Here is a 14545-nt window from a genome sequence, read left to right on the forward strand (position 1 = left end):
GACAGTACAAATCAGATGAATATGTGTGACCAATCTTATTTTTTAAATTTGTAGGATTTTCTCTATTATCCTGTTGCCCTAATTTAATTTATCAAACCTTTACAAAGGATTTTGGAGATTCTGCAATCCACTTTGGTATATGGAATTGGTAAACCAGGGAAGAGATCTGGTTTTTTTGTTTGTTTGTTTGTTTTGTGGAACTGGAGTTTGAACTCAGGGTGTCATCCTTACTTCCAAAAGAGGCGCTCTATTGCTTAAGCCACATCTCCCATGCATTTTGGAGATGGGGGGGGGGTTCTGGCTATTTGCCAAGGGTGGTCTTAAACCACAAACCTCCTGATCTCAGCCTCCCAAACAGCTGGGATTACAGGCACAAGCTACCAGCTTTTAATATTGCTATTTTTTCCATTTATTTAGACTTATACTTTCCAGGGTTTTTTTGTGAAGGATAAGAAGTATTATTTTCCAAAATAAGCTTGATAAAAATGGCAAGAAGAAATTGTTTCAAATATCTTGTGTACTTGATCAAATACAATTTTTTTAGAGGTAATTCCTGCTTTGGGAACCCCATACAAAAGAGGGATGCCAGGTATTGGAACTTGTAACCCCAGTAGTTGGCAAGGGATAAATCCCGGCAAATTAACAGATAGGTGTATTTTATTTTATTCACTCTGCTATCAAAATTTACCATCACATAATTCACATATAGCCTTACTGTATTCCTGGCACACAGTAGTGCTTTATACATATTAACTTATTTAATCCTCACTAAATTGTGCCAAGTAAACCTGATTGCTATCCCTATTTTATTTTATTTTTTCCTTTTTCTTTTATTATTCATATGTGCATACAAGGCTTGGTTCATTTCTCTCTCCCTATTTTAAAGATGAGGAAACTGAAGCCTAGAGCACTTTAGTACACTCTGCAGGGTCACACAATAAATGATAGCACTGAGATTCAAGCCCAGGCAGTCTGGTTCTGGATTTAGTGCTCTTAGCCACTATTATACAGTATGCAATAGTTTTGATTAATTTATTGATTTTTATCAGTTACTCCATGCTTTCTTGTGAATTTGGGCTGCTTGTGTGTGCTAGAAAGCAACTGTGATCCAAGGCAAATGGTATACAGCTTTGCTCTGAACATTTTCTTTTCTTTTTTTCCCTTCCCTTTCTTTTTTCCTTCCTTCCTTCCTGCCTTCCTCCTTCTTTTTTTTCTCCTTCCCTTCCTTCCTTCCTTTTTTCTTTTCTCTCTCCTTTTTTTTTTTTTTTTTGTTGCGGTGCTTGGGCTGGAACTCAGAGCTCTGCACATACTAGGCAGTTGCTCTCCCACCGAGCTACACTGGCAGCCCTTACATAGATTTTTAATGCCATTATTATTACCTAAAATAGTTTTACTTGTTTATTTATTTATGGTCTTTCTCCATTACTGGAATGTAAGCTAAATGAATGCAGGAATTTGGGTGTTTGTCCATTGCTATATCCCAATTGCCTAGTACACAATTCAATAACTATTGAATAAATGACCGAGTGAATGAATCACTAAATAGCAGTAAACTAGGGAAATAGTAAATCTTAGTATGAGCAAAGAAGTAAAACATTTCTTCAAATGTAGACTGCCAGTCTTGGCTGAGTGAGGTGGCACACACTTGGGAGACTGAGACAGGAGGATTGCAAGTTTGAAGTTATATAGCAAGATTATCTCAAAAAAAAAAAAAGATAGACTGCCAATCTAAAACAGTCAAGATCATCCTAATATAATTGTAAATGATCCAGCTGTCCTGTTTTCTGGCAACATCACCACTTCAAAGTCAGTGCTAATATATTGTTAATGTGATCCATAAAATCTGTAATTTTCTTCTAAATTAAATGAAAAGATTCACAGATCAAATGTTATGAAACCATTTTGTAACCCATTTAAGCACTTAAAAGCCCACATGCCACTAATAAAATGACAACTTGAGAAAATGAATATGCATGTGGATCATTATTTTTCCTGAAATCATCATGTGCCCTGACTGCTAGGAATTTTCTGCTGGTTGTTCGATGTCCAGCTGGGTCTTAACTTCCTAATTTTATTAAGGCTCAAACCAAGGACATGCACATGAACACTCTGTTTCCCATGAATAGTTCATTTAAAAAGTTTGTTATATGTTTCTTGCAGTGTCCACATTATCAAGGAGAAATCAGAAAAGATCACAATGTTATGGTAAAATGTTATATGATTATTTCTCTGAACTCTTTTGACTAATAAACTGTTTATTTTAGAATACAGTTTAAACAATAAATGCAATAATGAAACAGAGTTATTTTGTAATTTCTTTTCTTGGAAAAATTTTGTAGATAGAAAAGACTCATATCTGGTAATGCTGAAGAATAGCTTAGTCTATCTTAATGAATTTATAGAGAACAAAGTTTTACCATATTCTTTGAATTAGTTTAAAATGATTCAAATAAATTAAAGAGTAGTTAATATTAAAAGGCAGTGTGATATACTGGAAATGGACAGTTACATAGGCTTTGTCACTAACTAATTGATTAAATTTTTCCTTTCAAGATCTTGTATGTAGAAGAGTTAGGCTAGGTCTTAGATTTGGTTCAGTCTATCAGTTCAAGACTCTGTGAATATGCATGTCTTGACTTATCAGAACTCATGTTAAAATTGATTAACAAATATTTTTGTATTCATAATTTTTGAATCTAGGAAGATATATGTGATTTCTTTTGTGTGTGTTCAAATAGTCTTGCAATAATTTAGAAATATGATTGACTACTAAGTTTCTTTGTAGATCATTTGCTACAGGCAAACTGATCTTGTGACATCTACTTCATGTCTGTAATGTTTTCTTCCACCATCCTCTGAAGCATTTGTATTACATAGCAGTTCTACTTATGATCATTCTAGGACAGTTTTCTCCAGGTTTTACATAACTGTGCTAAGGCTCAGACCAGATTAAAAATTTCTCTGTGTTTAGATTTTCAAGGCAAAGGAATTTATTCATCAGGAAGCTAGCAAAAATTTTTATAAAAGTGATATAATTTGTATTGACTTGGCAGTTTCCAATGTAATTTAGATTAGCTTAATTATGTGTAACTAATTCTTAAACCAAAGATGAAATTCTTTTCCATATTGCCAAACTGTTTCTGAAAGATAATATAGCAGACTGGGTTATAGCTATGGTAGTGTACTTTGATGATAAGCAATCTTTACTTCAAATTCTCATTTTAGCCATTTCCTAAATGGACAACCTGGGGAAAGTTCTTTAACTTCTCTGAGCCTGTTTCCTCTTCTGTAAAATGGGAATGTTTACAGTAGTCCTTCTCTTGTTTGAAGAGTGGTTTTCCATGGTTTTAGTAACCCACCATCAACCGTGGGTTAGAAAAATGCTGAGTACAGTGCAATAAGATATTTTGAGAGCCAGGCATCGTAGTGCACATTTGTAACCTCAGCTTTTCAGGAAGTAGTACTTGGGAGGATTGTGGTTTGAGGACAGGCAGGGCAAAAAATTAGCAAGATCCTATTTCAACAAACAAGCTGGGCATGATGGTGCACCGCTGTTATCCCAGCTATGAAGAAGGCATTAAGTAGGAGGATTGTGGTCTGATGCCAGCCCTAGACAAAAAGTATGAGAACCTATTTAAACAATAACTCAAGCAAAACTAGGCTGGGGCATGACTCAAGTGGCTGTGTCTGCCTAGCAAGTATGAGGCCCTGAGCACAATACTACACATACACACACACACACACGTAATAGAGAGAGACAGAGACCACATTTACAAAACTTTTATTATAGTATATTGTTATAACTATTCTATTTTATTATTAGTTATTGTTGTTAATATCTTACTGTGCCTAACTTATAAATTATACTTTATTGCAGATAGGTATGTATAGGAAAAGGAAAAAACATAGTATATATGGGTTCAGTATTATGTTTCAGGCATCCTCTGGGGATCTGGGAACGTATCTCCTGATGATGAGGGCTGCTACTGTAGTGGGGTTTGCATCATGAGGTTGTTTTGAGGAGTAAGGAATAGGAGTAGTCATTGAATGTACTGCCCAACATGTAGTTTAAACCAATAATTAGTCTATTCTATCATTTTTCTTGTCATTTAGTTATTTGCATTATGAGAATAAAAGTTATGTGTTCAACAATTTAAAAACAAGGGTGGAAATGTGGTCGCATTCAATGAACAATTATTGAACATATGCTATGTTCCAGAAACTGGATTTATAGAGTCAAGTAAGGCATCAACCTGCCCCTAAGGAAATTACATACTAAGGTAAGACACATATGAAAGCTTAGTCAGGATCCGACTTAAAGGAATGAAAAAGTAGGCAATTGCTGCTATGCTAGGGCTTGAAGGGAGGTCAAACCATAAAACAAAAAAGAAACCCTCCTAGCCTATTGCTAGGTTTGAAACACCATCAGCATATTTTTTTCCCCTTTAGATTTTGCCCGTTTTTTGATTTGGGAAATCCATATGCAAATATCCTTGCGAAAGGTAACACATTAAGTAATTTCAATAAGCACTTTTTTTGCGGTACTGGGGTTTGAACTCAGGGCCTCATGCTTGCTAAGCAAGCATTCTACTACTTGAGTCACACTCCCAGTCGTTCAATTAGCACTTTAATGAAGATTTATTTGTATATTACTTAGGGTACAAGATAATCTGCTATAATCAAGAGACTTCAAAATATGAAGGCTCAAGCAACAGACCAAAGTGTGGACAGGCAAAAAAAAAGTGGACCCAAAGCCCAGGGTCCTTCTACCTTGTAGTTCTGCCATTTGCTCACTTTTGACCTTGTCTATGTGGTCAAATATGTCTCCCACTATAACATCTGGGGTGACTGGATGGGAACAGAGAGAGAAGAGGGCAAGTGATATTGTCTAAAGGTTTCCCATACCATGTCTTGCATGTCAGTGACTAAATTTCAATCATATCTTCATACCAAGCTGCAAAGGAGTTCTAAAATGCAACCTTTAGCTAGGAGATTGTGAATATAGTTGAATTTCACAAGTTTCTATTACTAAAAGGAAAAACTAAGAGACTATATACTGGGAAATGTATCAGTCTCTGCCACAACTTTTCATACAACTCTGTCTTTATTTGCTTCCTGAAAAACCTAGGCCTTTACAAAAAGGTGGGCTAAAGAAGTTGTTATAATGAAGGCTGACCTGTCTGGTGTGTTTTATGACAACAACCAATTCTTTGAATGTCATTTTCTCTGATACCAACTAGGTGTTCAACAATTCAATTCTGACACTAGCTGTCCTTAGCACAGATCCTGTAGATTGGGGGTTCAGTCCTGCAAGAAGACACTTCATTTAGATGCCAGTACTGAGACCCAGTACTTCTGACTAACTGGCTATAATTTGGAACTCTCCACTGCTTACCACTAGGTTTAATAATTTGATACAATGACTAGGATGACTCCTAGAACTTAGGAAAACATTTTACATACACTATCAGTCCAGCTAAATGGAAGAGTTGCATAGGGCCAGGTATTGGGCAGGGGGTTGTGGGTGTCCTCTCCAGACACATGCTACCACCCCTAGATGAACTTTTTCATCTAGGTTTACTTTTTTTTATTTCTTGCTAGGTCTTTTAAAACAGTTTGACACATAATATTCATACATATTTATGGGGTACAGTAGGATAATTCGATACATGTATAAATGTGCAATGATCAAACAGGGTAATTAGCATTCCCATCTTCTCTAACATTTGTCATTTCTGTGTGTTGGGAAACTTCAAATTCATATAGCTATTTTAAAATTTATCATAAATTATTGTTAACTACAGTTACCCTACTGCTCTGTAGAGAATGCTTGAATTAATTCCTCCTATCCAAATGTATTTTGGTATTCATTATCTAACCTCTTTCTATCTTCCATGTCCCCCTACCAATCCTGGTATCTGGTGACCACCATTCTACTCTCTTCGTCTATGAGATTAACTGTTTTAGCTTCCACAAATGAGTGAGAATATGCAGTACTTTGTCTTGTCAGTGTCTGGCTTATTTCATTGAATATGTTCTTCTCCAGTTCCATCCATACTGTAGGGTTTCTGTCCAAATACAGGGTTTCATTTGTTTTTATGGCTGAATAATATTCCATTGTATATGCATCACATTTTCTTTTTCTATTTGTCCATCAATGGGCACCTCAGTTATTCCACATTTTTGCTCTTCAGCATACTGACTTCATTTCCTTTGGCTATATGCCCACTAATGGGACTTCAGAATCATATTACAGTTCTGTATCTAATTTTTTGAGGAACCTCCATACTGTGTTCTATTATGATTGTACTAATTTACATTTTTACCGCAGCGTGCAAAAGTTCCCTTTTCTTCACATCCTCACCAGCACTTATCCTTCATCTTCTTGATAACAGTTTTTTTAATTGAATGTGATGATGTGTCATTGTGTTTTTAATTTCCATTTCCCTGAGGACTAGTGATATTGAGCATTTTTTCATATATTTGTTGTCCATTTGTCTTCTTTTGAGATAAGTCTATTCAAATTGTTTGTCATTTTTTATTGGATTTGTGTGTACATGTGTGTGTGTTTTCTTGTCTGTTGAGTTTTTTTAGTTCCTCATATATTCTGACTATTGAGACTCTCTTGGATGGTTAATTTGCAAATATTTTCTTCCATTCTATAAGTTATGTCTTCACTTTGTTGATTATTTCCTTTGCTGTGCAGAAACTTCTTAGTTCATGTTTGCTTTTGATGTCTATGCTTTTGGAGTTGGATCCAAAAATCTTTGCCTATACCAATGTCTTGAAGTGTTTCCCTTATTTACACTCTTCATGGAAGTTAAATGATGTTAGCCATTATTGATTGACTCAATCTCCAGTCCACTCTCTGGAAGTCTGGGAGGCTGAAATTTCCAACACTCTGGTTCTTTGCTGTGGCTACCTGTCCCTGTCTTCCAGGGACTCATTCCCATACACTGAAGTATGGTTGAAGGGGCTCATTCTGAGTAACAAAAGGCATTCCTATTGCTCTGGATATTCCAAGGATTTGGGGCACTCTGTGCAAGGAACAGGGTCCAAGAGCTAAGTGTATGTTTTAGTCTTTCACAACTTGGTATTAGCAGAAACAAAGGTGGTCCCCCAAACCCAGTGTGCCTGAAGATGCTCACCCTTTTTACAACACAGGTAGAATTCTCTGCTCTGAGCTCTGGAACATGCCAGTGCTTCCATCTATTATAGTCTACTGTGGTGTAAATATTCAGTAGCTTCTATTTCCTGACCCCCTGTAGGATGTGAGCTATATGAGACAGCATCTAATTCATCTTTGCATCCTGGCATCTAGCACAATGCTTGGCACATGGATGTGCTGTAACTATTTAAGAAGTGGCATTGCTGACCTCTGTTGTCTGTGTTCAAGTCTGTATGGTGGCATTTTTACTCCTCACAAGCATCTGGGGACTGGCTTGTGACCTTGCTAACTGTATTTCCCATCTCATGTAGGTTTCCTGGGAGTTTCAGTTTTGATCTCCTACTGTTGAATCTGTGGTAGTCTGGAGAAGACGTTAGAAATCATAAATTGGTTTCCACAAAATAAAAATTGGATTTGGGGGCTAAGTGTGGTGAGGAATGCCTGTAATCCCAACTTCTCAGGAGGTTGGAAATGGGAGGATGGCAATTCGAGGCCAATGCAGGGAAGAGTTAGTGATACCCCATGTCAACCAACAATTCGGATATGGTGTTGTGAGCCTGTCATCCCAGCTATGCAGGAGATATGGGCAGGTAGAGCTTAGTCCAAGTCCAGTCAGGAAAAACTATGAATACCTATCTGAAAAATAACTAAAGCAAAAAAAAAAAAAAGAAAAAAAAAGAAAGAAGGAAAGAAAGGAAAAAAAGGCCAGGACATGGCAAGGTCTTGAGTTCAAACTCCAGTGTCACTACCACAAAAAAATATTGGCAATGGGGGAAAGTAGGCAGTATTGATGCCCCTGTGCCTTACAGAATATGCTTTTATAGGACTCTGTTCTGCTATATAATATGCAGCTCTACTAAATACCTCTTCAAGTCAGTTTTCTGGGATTTTTATGATTCTGGAGTCTTAGAAAGTTGATGCTTACATTAATGTTTAAAAACTAGTAATTCAGAATTTTTTAAAAAACCCTGTGTGTACAAATAGATAATGATTGTTTTGTCAGTGTAGGCTGATAAGTAGACATGAGTAGAAACAAGAAAATACTCTGGGATAGAAGATTTCACTCCCCTTAAAGGAAGTAAAATCATAAAACCCCAGATGGCCCACTCCCTGAACCAACAATTAGGATGATGGTCCTAGAAGGAGAATGGTAGGGCACACATAAAATCCAAGGCATTCAAGAGGCAGACATTGGGAAGATTGCTGTTAGAGGTTAATCCTGGTCAAAAAGTTAGTAAGACTCTATCTCAATAAATAAGTCAGGTATGGTATTCTGTGTCTGTAAACCCAGCTATGCTGGAGGCATAGGTAGGAGGATCACAGTCCAATGCTGCCTGCCCCCCTGGGAAAAATGTGAGGCCCTATCCGAAAAAACAACTAAAGCAAAATGTAAAAAGGACTTGGCTCACATGGTAATGTACCTACTTAGCAAATACAAAACCTTAAGTTTAAACTCTAGTACTGCCAAAAAACAAGAAAGGAAAAAAAAAAGATAATAGTCCTATATTCTTCTTATGGAGCACACGCCTCACATCAAGGTCATGTATGCACCTTGAGGGTATAATGACTGCTACTTCACCTTCCAGTGGCTGTACTATATTGGGAAGAGCAAAGAGGGTCAAATGTGCAGGTGTCTGCCCTCACCTGCTCAAATGCACAGGCATTTGACTTCCCCCACTTTGCAGCCACTGTGCAGTTGTAAGCCATCTGGGGAGGGGCCATAATGGGAGGGCCTCAATTTCAAACCACATAGTAACTCTGCCCTGTTGAATAATAAAACCCCAGACCTTGACAACTTCAAGGTAGTTCACCCTTATCCAAACTGCCCACTTACCACCTGAAGGTGTACTTTTACTATCTTCCTTTTCTTTGTGGTTCTTCTGCAGCACTAGAGGTAGTGTCCTAAACTTAAACTTTGCACTCATAGAACTGAGGAACATCTGGAATTCCTCAATCATCGGTAACAATTTCTTTTTATTTTTTTCTTTCTTTTTATTCTTTTTTTCTATTTAATACACTTTAAGTTCAAAGAGGAAACATTTGAGGCATTAGATACAGTAGGTTCTCTCTGTTTGTAGGTTTCTCATTTGTGGGTTCAATCAAACATGAATTGAAATTATTTTAAAAATTGAGTCTGTACTGAACATATACAGAATTATTTTCTTATCATCCCTTAGACAATAAACTAGAGCAACTATTTACATAGCATTCAGATTTTTATTTTGCATTATAAGCAATCTGGAGATGACTTGAAATATAGTGGAGGTTGTGCATAGGTTATATGCAAATACTATCCCATTTTACATAAGAGGCTTGAACATCTATTGATTCTGGTATCCTCAGGGGTCTTGTAACCAATCTTCCATGGACACAAAGGAACGAACATACTGCCTTTGCTGACTGCCTTATTTGAAAACTTGTTCAGAAATAATCAGTCTCTGTTTTGATAGTCAACAGAGCACTCAGTTTTGAGCCCTACATAATGAAAGAACTATCATTGTCCCTGCAAGCTAACCATTTTAAGTTAGCTTGACATCTGAGGTGTCAAGAAAAATACCAGCAGTATAGTGAGTGACTCTGAAGAAAGAACACAAAACTAGCTGTCAAATTCAGGTGACCTGAATTTTATTTCTCCTGAATGTTTGACTTTTATAAAGTAACTTAACTTACTGAAATCTGAGTTGTGCCCATTTGGAAACATGAAACAGTATCTACTCAGCTATGTGAGGGATTAATGGGTAAAATAAAATAGTATACATGTTCCTGCTGGAGAGGTCATGGAAGGTACTTGTCTACCCCATCCCCATTCAAGCTGCATTTAGTGGTATCTAACTAGGAAGTTTCAGCTCTCACATGGGTGTGGTATGATGAGAACCATTATGTTAGAAGGAAGAAGTCTAGAAATAGCCTGATTGTGTGGGCCCATCAACTTTGTCAGTATCAGGCTTTAGCTCTTACCTCTTTAGATACCATTTTTGTTAACTGACCCTGATCTGGAAGCTCAATTCTTTCCCAGTCTTTTGAAACTGGGACTTAGGCCTAAGTCTTTTGGTTTAGTGTCTGTTGGCCCCTTTCCAGTGATGGCTGACTGCTTTACAGAACCATTTGTATCATCCTTCCTAGTTTTCAAAAAGAATGAAATCCTAACTATCCTGAAGAATTCTCCACTCTCAAGCTTTGATGAGTCTCTTCTCTCTGTGCACTTTGGGTGACGTTGACACTGGTCTTCATCAAATTTGGGTTTGCATTCTCTCTTAGTTTTGGTTGTAGACCAGCTTCCAGCTAGGAAGGGGCTGCCCCAACTAGTGCTCCACAGCTTCCTAAATATTTTTCTTAGGAGTTGCAGCATGCCTTGTACCTGGAGCAGAGAAGAATGAATGCTACAGTATATCAGTATCATTGGCAACTTCCAAAGCTAAGAACACTATTAGAAAATATACAAATAGGGCTTTTAGGAAATTTAAATGAATTGTGTTTTTAGTGTATTTTTCTTCACATCAAGAAGCAAAGCTTGGGCTGGTGGAGTGCCTCTAGTACTGCCAAAAAAAAAAAAAGCAAGGTTGCCTGGGCTTTCACTGATTGAGCTACTATCTAATCAAAGTACAATGGACTATCTAATGGATTTTAACAACTGAAATATGATGTATTATTGTTTCCAACTCTATTTTATTAGCTAACTTAAATTTATTGTTTGCATATCTATGATTAAAGATGATTTTTAAACATGTGTTTCCTTGAATTGTACCTCTCTCGTGTTATGCCACATAAGAATATCATGAAGCTGGATAAGTTATAGTATAGTGAAATACTCAAAGTGCCAAAAGATTTGGGGGAATCAGGGAGCTTGAGAAAAACTTCCTGCAGTTAACTGAAGTTGCAATCTTAGTAAAAGGGAAGAAGATTTTGAATGTGGATCTCATTTTCCATATTTTTCATGCCTGCAAATTTCAGTATTCAAATCCCTTGTGTAGGCCTGATAAATAATTTCTGATGAAAATGATTATGAAAGAACCAAACCAGTAGATATCTAAAAAGCAAATGTCAAACTCCCTAAACAATTTTCAGTTTCTTTCCACTTTTCTAACTTTAATTTAGGGAGAAGAGTTAACTATGGCAATAAAAAGAAATGAAAGATATTTTGAGGTGAAAAATGAAACATCCTGGGGTAAAGCATAAAGTTAGTAATGGAGAAAAGACAATATTATTGTCCCCTATTCATTCAGATTTCTTCTCTTTTATTTATTTACATATTTAATGCAAAGTATATCTTTAGAATCTGAGAGAAATTGTCAAGTCTGAACCTGTGTTCCAAATCAGAGATGATTTTTGTCCATTGGAATATAAGGTGGTGTGGAGACTGGATCCAACCTCAATTCCTTCTTATGTTGGATTACAACATCTCGTTTACTCTAGAAAAACATCGAAAGTGTTATGGCTTCTTAGAGCTTTGTTGCGGTACCTTGATACAGAGATTACATTGGGGGCAGAAAAACTCTCTGCTGATGAGAGACAGTTGGGCATTAGCTTGAGTCTCTTGATTTAACTTGGCCAAAATAAAATTATGTTTGGTTATATTAAGAAAGACTTGATAAACTTTCAAAGGAGAAACAAATTATATATATGACATTAACAGAATCTCAATTACAACACCAACAATTTTAGAGAATAGAGGAACTTTAGACATTATTTAGTTCTATTAACTCATTTTACATAGGAGAAACTTTTTTAAGGAAAGTTCAGTGATGATTTTTGTTTAGGAATTGGAGGTTAAAAATGGATGACTTCAGTTGGGCACCAGTGGCTCACACCTGTAATCCTAGCATAATCTTAGCTACTTGTGAGGCTGAGATTGAGTGGATCACTCTTCTAAGCTAGCCCTAGAGACTCCATCTTCAAAAGAATAACTAAGCAAGATAGACTGGAGGTGTGGCTCAAGTGGTAGAGCGCTTGCTTTGCAAGCACAAACTCCTGAGTTCAAACCCCAGTCACACCAAGAAAAAAAAAAAGGATGACTTCGGAGGTTCCATTCGATATTTGTTTTTCCTTTTTCCTCCCTGTGGTACAGGGGATTGACCCAGGGCCTTGAAAATGCTAAGCATGTCCTCAATCACTGAGCTACATCCTAGGCCCCTGCAATAAGTTTTTTCTGAAACTGAGTCCCAAGGAAGCTAAAGAAATTATTCAAGATCACAGAGTTGACTATGGGAACCAGATCATTAAATAGAATCCAAGTTTCAGGATTCCTTGTCTATTTACAACTCTTTTCATACTTAAATGTATTTGAAACTCAAGACAATGATGCCGTTAGGTAGTATATGCTGAAAAAGCATAAATCTGGCAATCATATACTTACCTTTGGATTGTCTCTTAATTTCCAATGTGATAAGTCACAGTAAAATAACATTGGCAAAGTCACAGGAACTAATCAAAAGGGACAGAAAGTCACTCAAATGAACTTTGTAATTTCCTCTGTTTTATTATTTACAAATCTAACTTTGAATGCTGACCTTGAAAATTTGCTTTGAATGCAAATTTTCTCATGACAGTTGGTACTTTTCATGGCTAAACCAGAGCTCCTCCTACATAAATTAAAAGCTTTAGTTCTAAGGTCATTTAAAATCCACTAAGCTAAGAAGCTGTTTGTGGAGGCAGATTTCAGTGGTACTGCCGAAAAACTTGAGTACAACTGGACACATTATTCATACACAGTAAGTCTGGAACCTTAACTTAGGAGAGGAAGTTTGGGGATGTGAGAGAGGTAACTTGTTTTGAATACTTGTTTGTTTTGCTTCCCTTTATCTTTGCTTAATGGCATCATGAACCTTTTTTGTGGCAAAATAATTGATTTGATATAAAAATAATTGAGGGAAATGCTGCTTTTATCATGAAAACTAATTGATATGTGCAGGGTCATCAGTATGGATAGCATTATCAATTTAATTTTTATTATTTTCTTATTAGCCTTCATTTCCTATAACAGTAATAACACTTTCTGCAACTCTGGTCCTTTGGAGATGGTAAGTATAGTTGCACTTCAGAGTTCCCTTGAATGATTTTCTATGTGATTTTTTCTGCAAATGATAATGCTCTACTTTGCAGCAACTTTTCTCTTTTAAGCCCTGAGATAGCAATACAGTCCCTCAAAAATGGATGACATCTTTATTTAATGTTTTGATTTAATTTATAGGACATGCATATCCTCTATATGTGTGCTTTCATTTGTTCATACAATATGATTACATATACAGTAGTTTATTAAATAAAATAAAAAATTTCACCACCATTGCTTTGAAATGTACTAGCATCTAATACCTTTGATGCTTGCTTTCCTTTGAAAGAAAACATAGTTAACATTTAAATATGAAAATCACTTTTACACACTGCAGTCACTTTGAATTAGTTTTCTTCTTTTAATATGTAAGAATGTACATAAAACCATGACATCAACTTCAAAAACTTACCAATTATATTCGATTGAAATTTTATTAAACTGGAGAATATTTTAGAGAGTTGAAGACTGAAGTAAATTGTATGAACCTACTGTTATTGTCATTGTTATTTTAAGTGGGGAGAGTACTGACGTAAGGAACAAGAGATGTGGTTTTCATTTTAGATGTCCTTTTTAGCTCTTCTACTTTGGAATGAACATCCTTAGTCTTCCCTATTTTTATTCCATTGGTAAAATAAGGCAGATATCTGACCTGACTCTTCCTAATGCTGTAACAGGCATTTAACTGTTGGAAATGATTACTTAAACAATAGGATCAAACAAGAGGGAGACAGAACACCGATTGGACTGATTTTATTTTTTCCATGGTATGCTCTTTCCCATAAATGAAAATCTGCTTTCAGGGTATTTTTGAAGAACAGAGAAATGTATCTCTGCTACAATTTAGAGAAGTTGAGGTGGGATGGGTTCCTTGTTCTTGTTGATGTGTTTTCAGTGTCTTGAAGGAATTCATTAGAGATAGCTCCTGGATGTAGGAGAAAGCAGAAGGCAGCAAACAATTGAATTATTATGTCCATTGTGCCAAAGACATTTTTACATGCAATATTCCATTAATCATTTTCAAAGCCTTATGGTGGGAAGAGTTATTCCCTTCATTCTACAGATAAGGACATATTTAGGGAACTGAAGTGTCTTGTCTGAATCTATCTGGCTCTTTCCATTATTCCACACTACTTCAATGGTCACTCTGAGGCAATGCTGGGTAGATAAACTCTTTGGAATTATGCTTTACATTCTGTCTATGAGATCAAGACATATGCTAGAAAAATGGACAATGTGCAAGGTCACATGTTGGCTGCTAGGTGCCAACATGTTATGATTCGAGAGTCAGGTGAAAGGTACTTGCCCACAAATGCTACCTTCAGTGG

General features: G+C 36.4%; 1 protein-coding gene across 3 annotated transcripts in view; it reads left to right on the forward strand.

Moving 5' to 3' along the window:
- Window positions 1–14545, forward strand: part of Il13ra2 (interleukin 13 receptor subunit alpha 2) — a 49564-nt gene that overhangs the window by 5002 nt on the left and 30017 nt on the right. Inside the window, exon 1 of one of the 3 annotated variants that reach the window (XM_074064045.1) lies at window positions 12719–12876. The exons of 1 other annotated variant lie outside the window; for it this stretch is intronic. The gene's annotated coding sequence lies outside the window, so the exon portion shown is untranslated. Of the gene's footprint in view, window positions 1–12718; window positions 12927–14545 lie in introns of those variants that run through there. One more of the 3 variants, XM_074064048.1, reaches the window with a different exon arrangement.

This window comes from Castor canadensis, chromosome X (genome assembly GCF_047511655.1).
Source record: "Castor canadensis chromosome X, mCasCan1.hap1v2, whole genome shotgun sequence".
In the NCBI taxonomy this organism is placed as follows: Eukaryota; Metazoa; Chordata; class Mammalia; order Rodentia; family Castoridae; genus Castor; species Castor canadensis.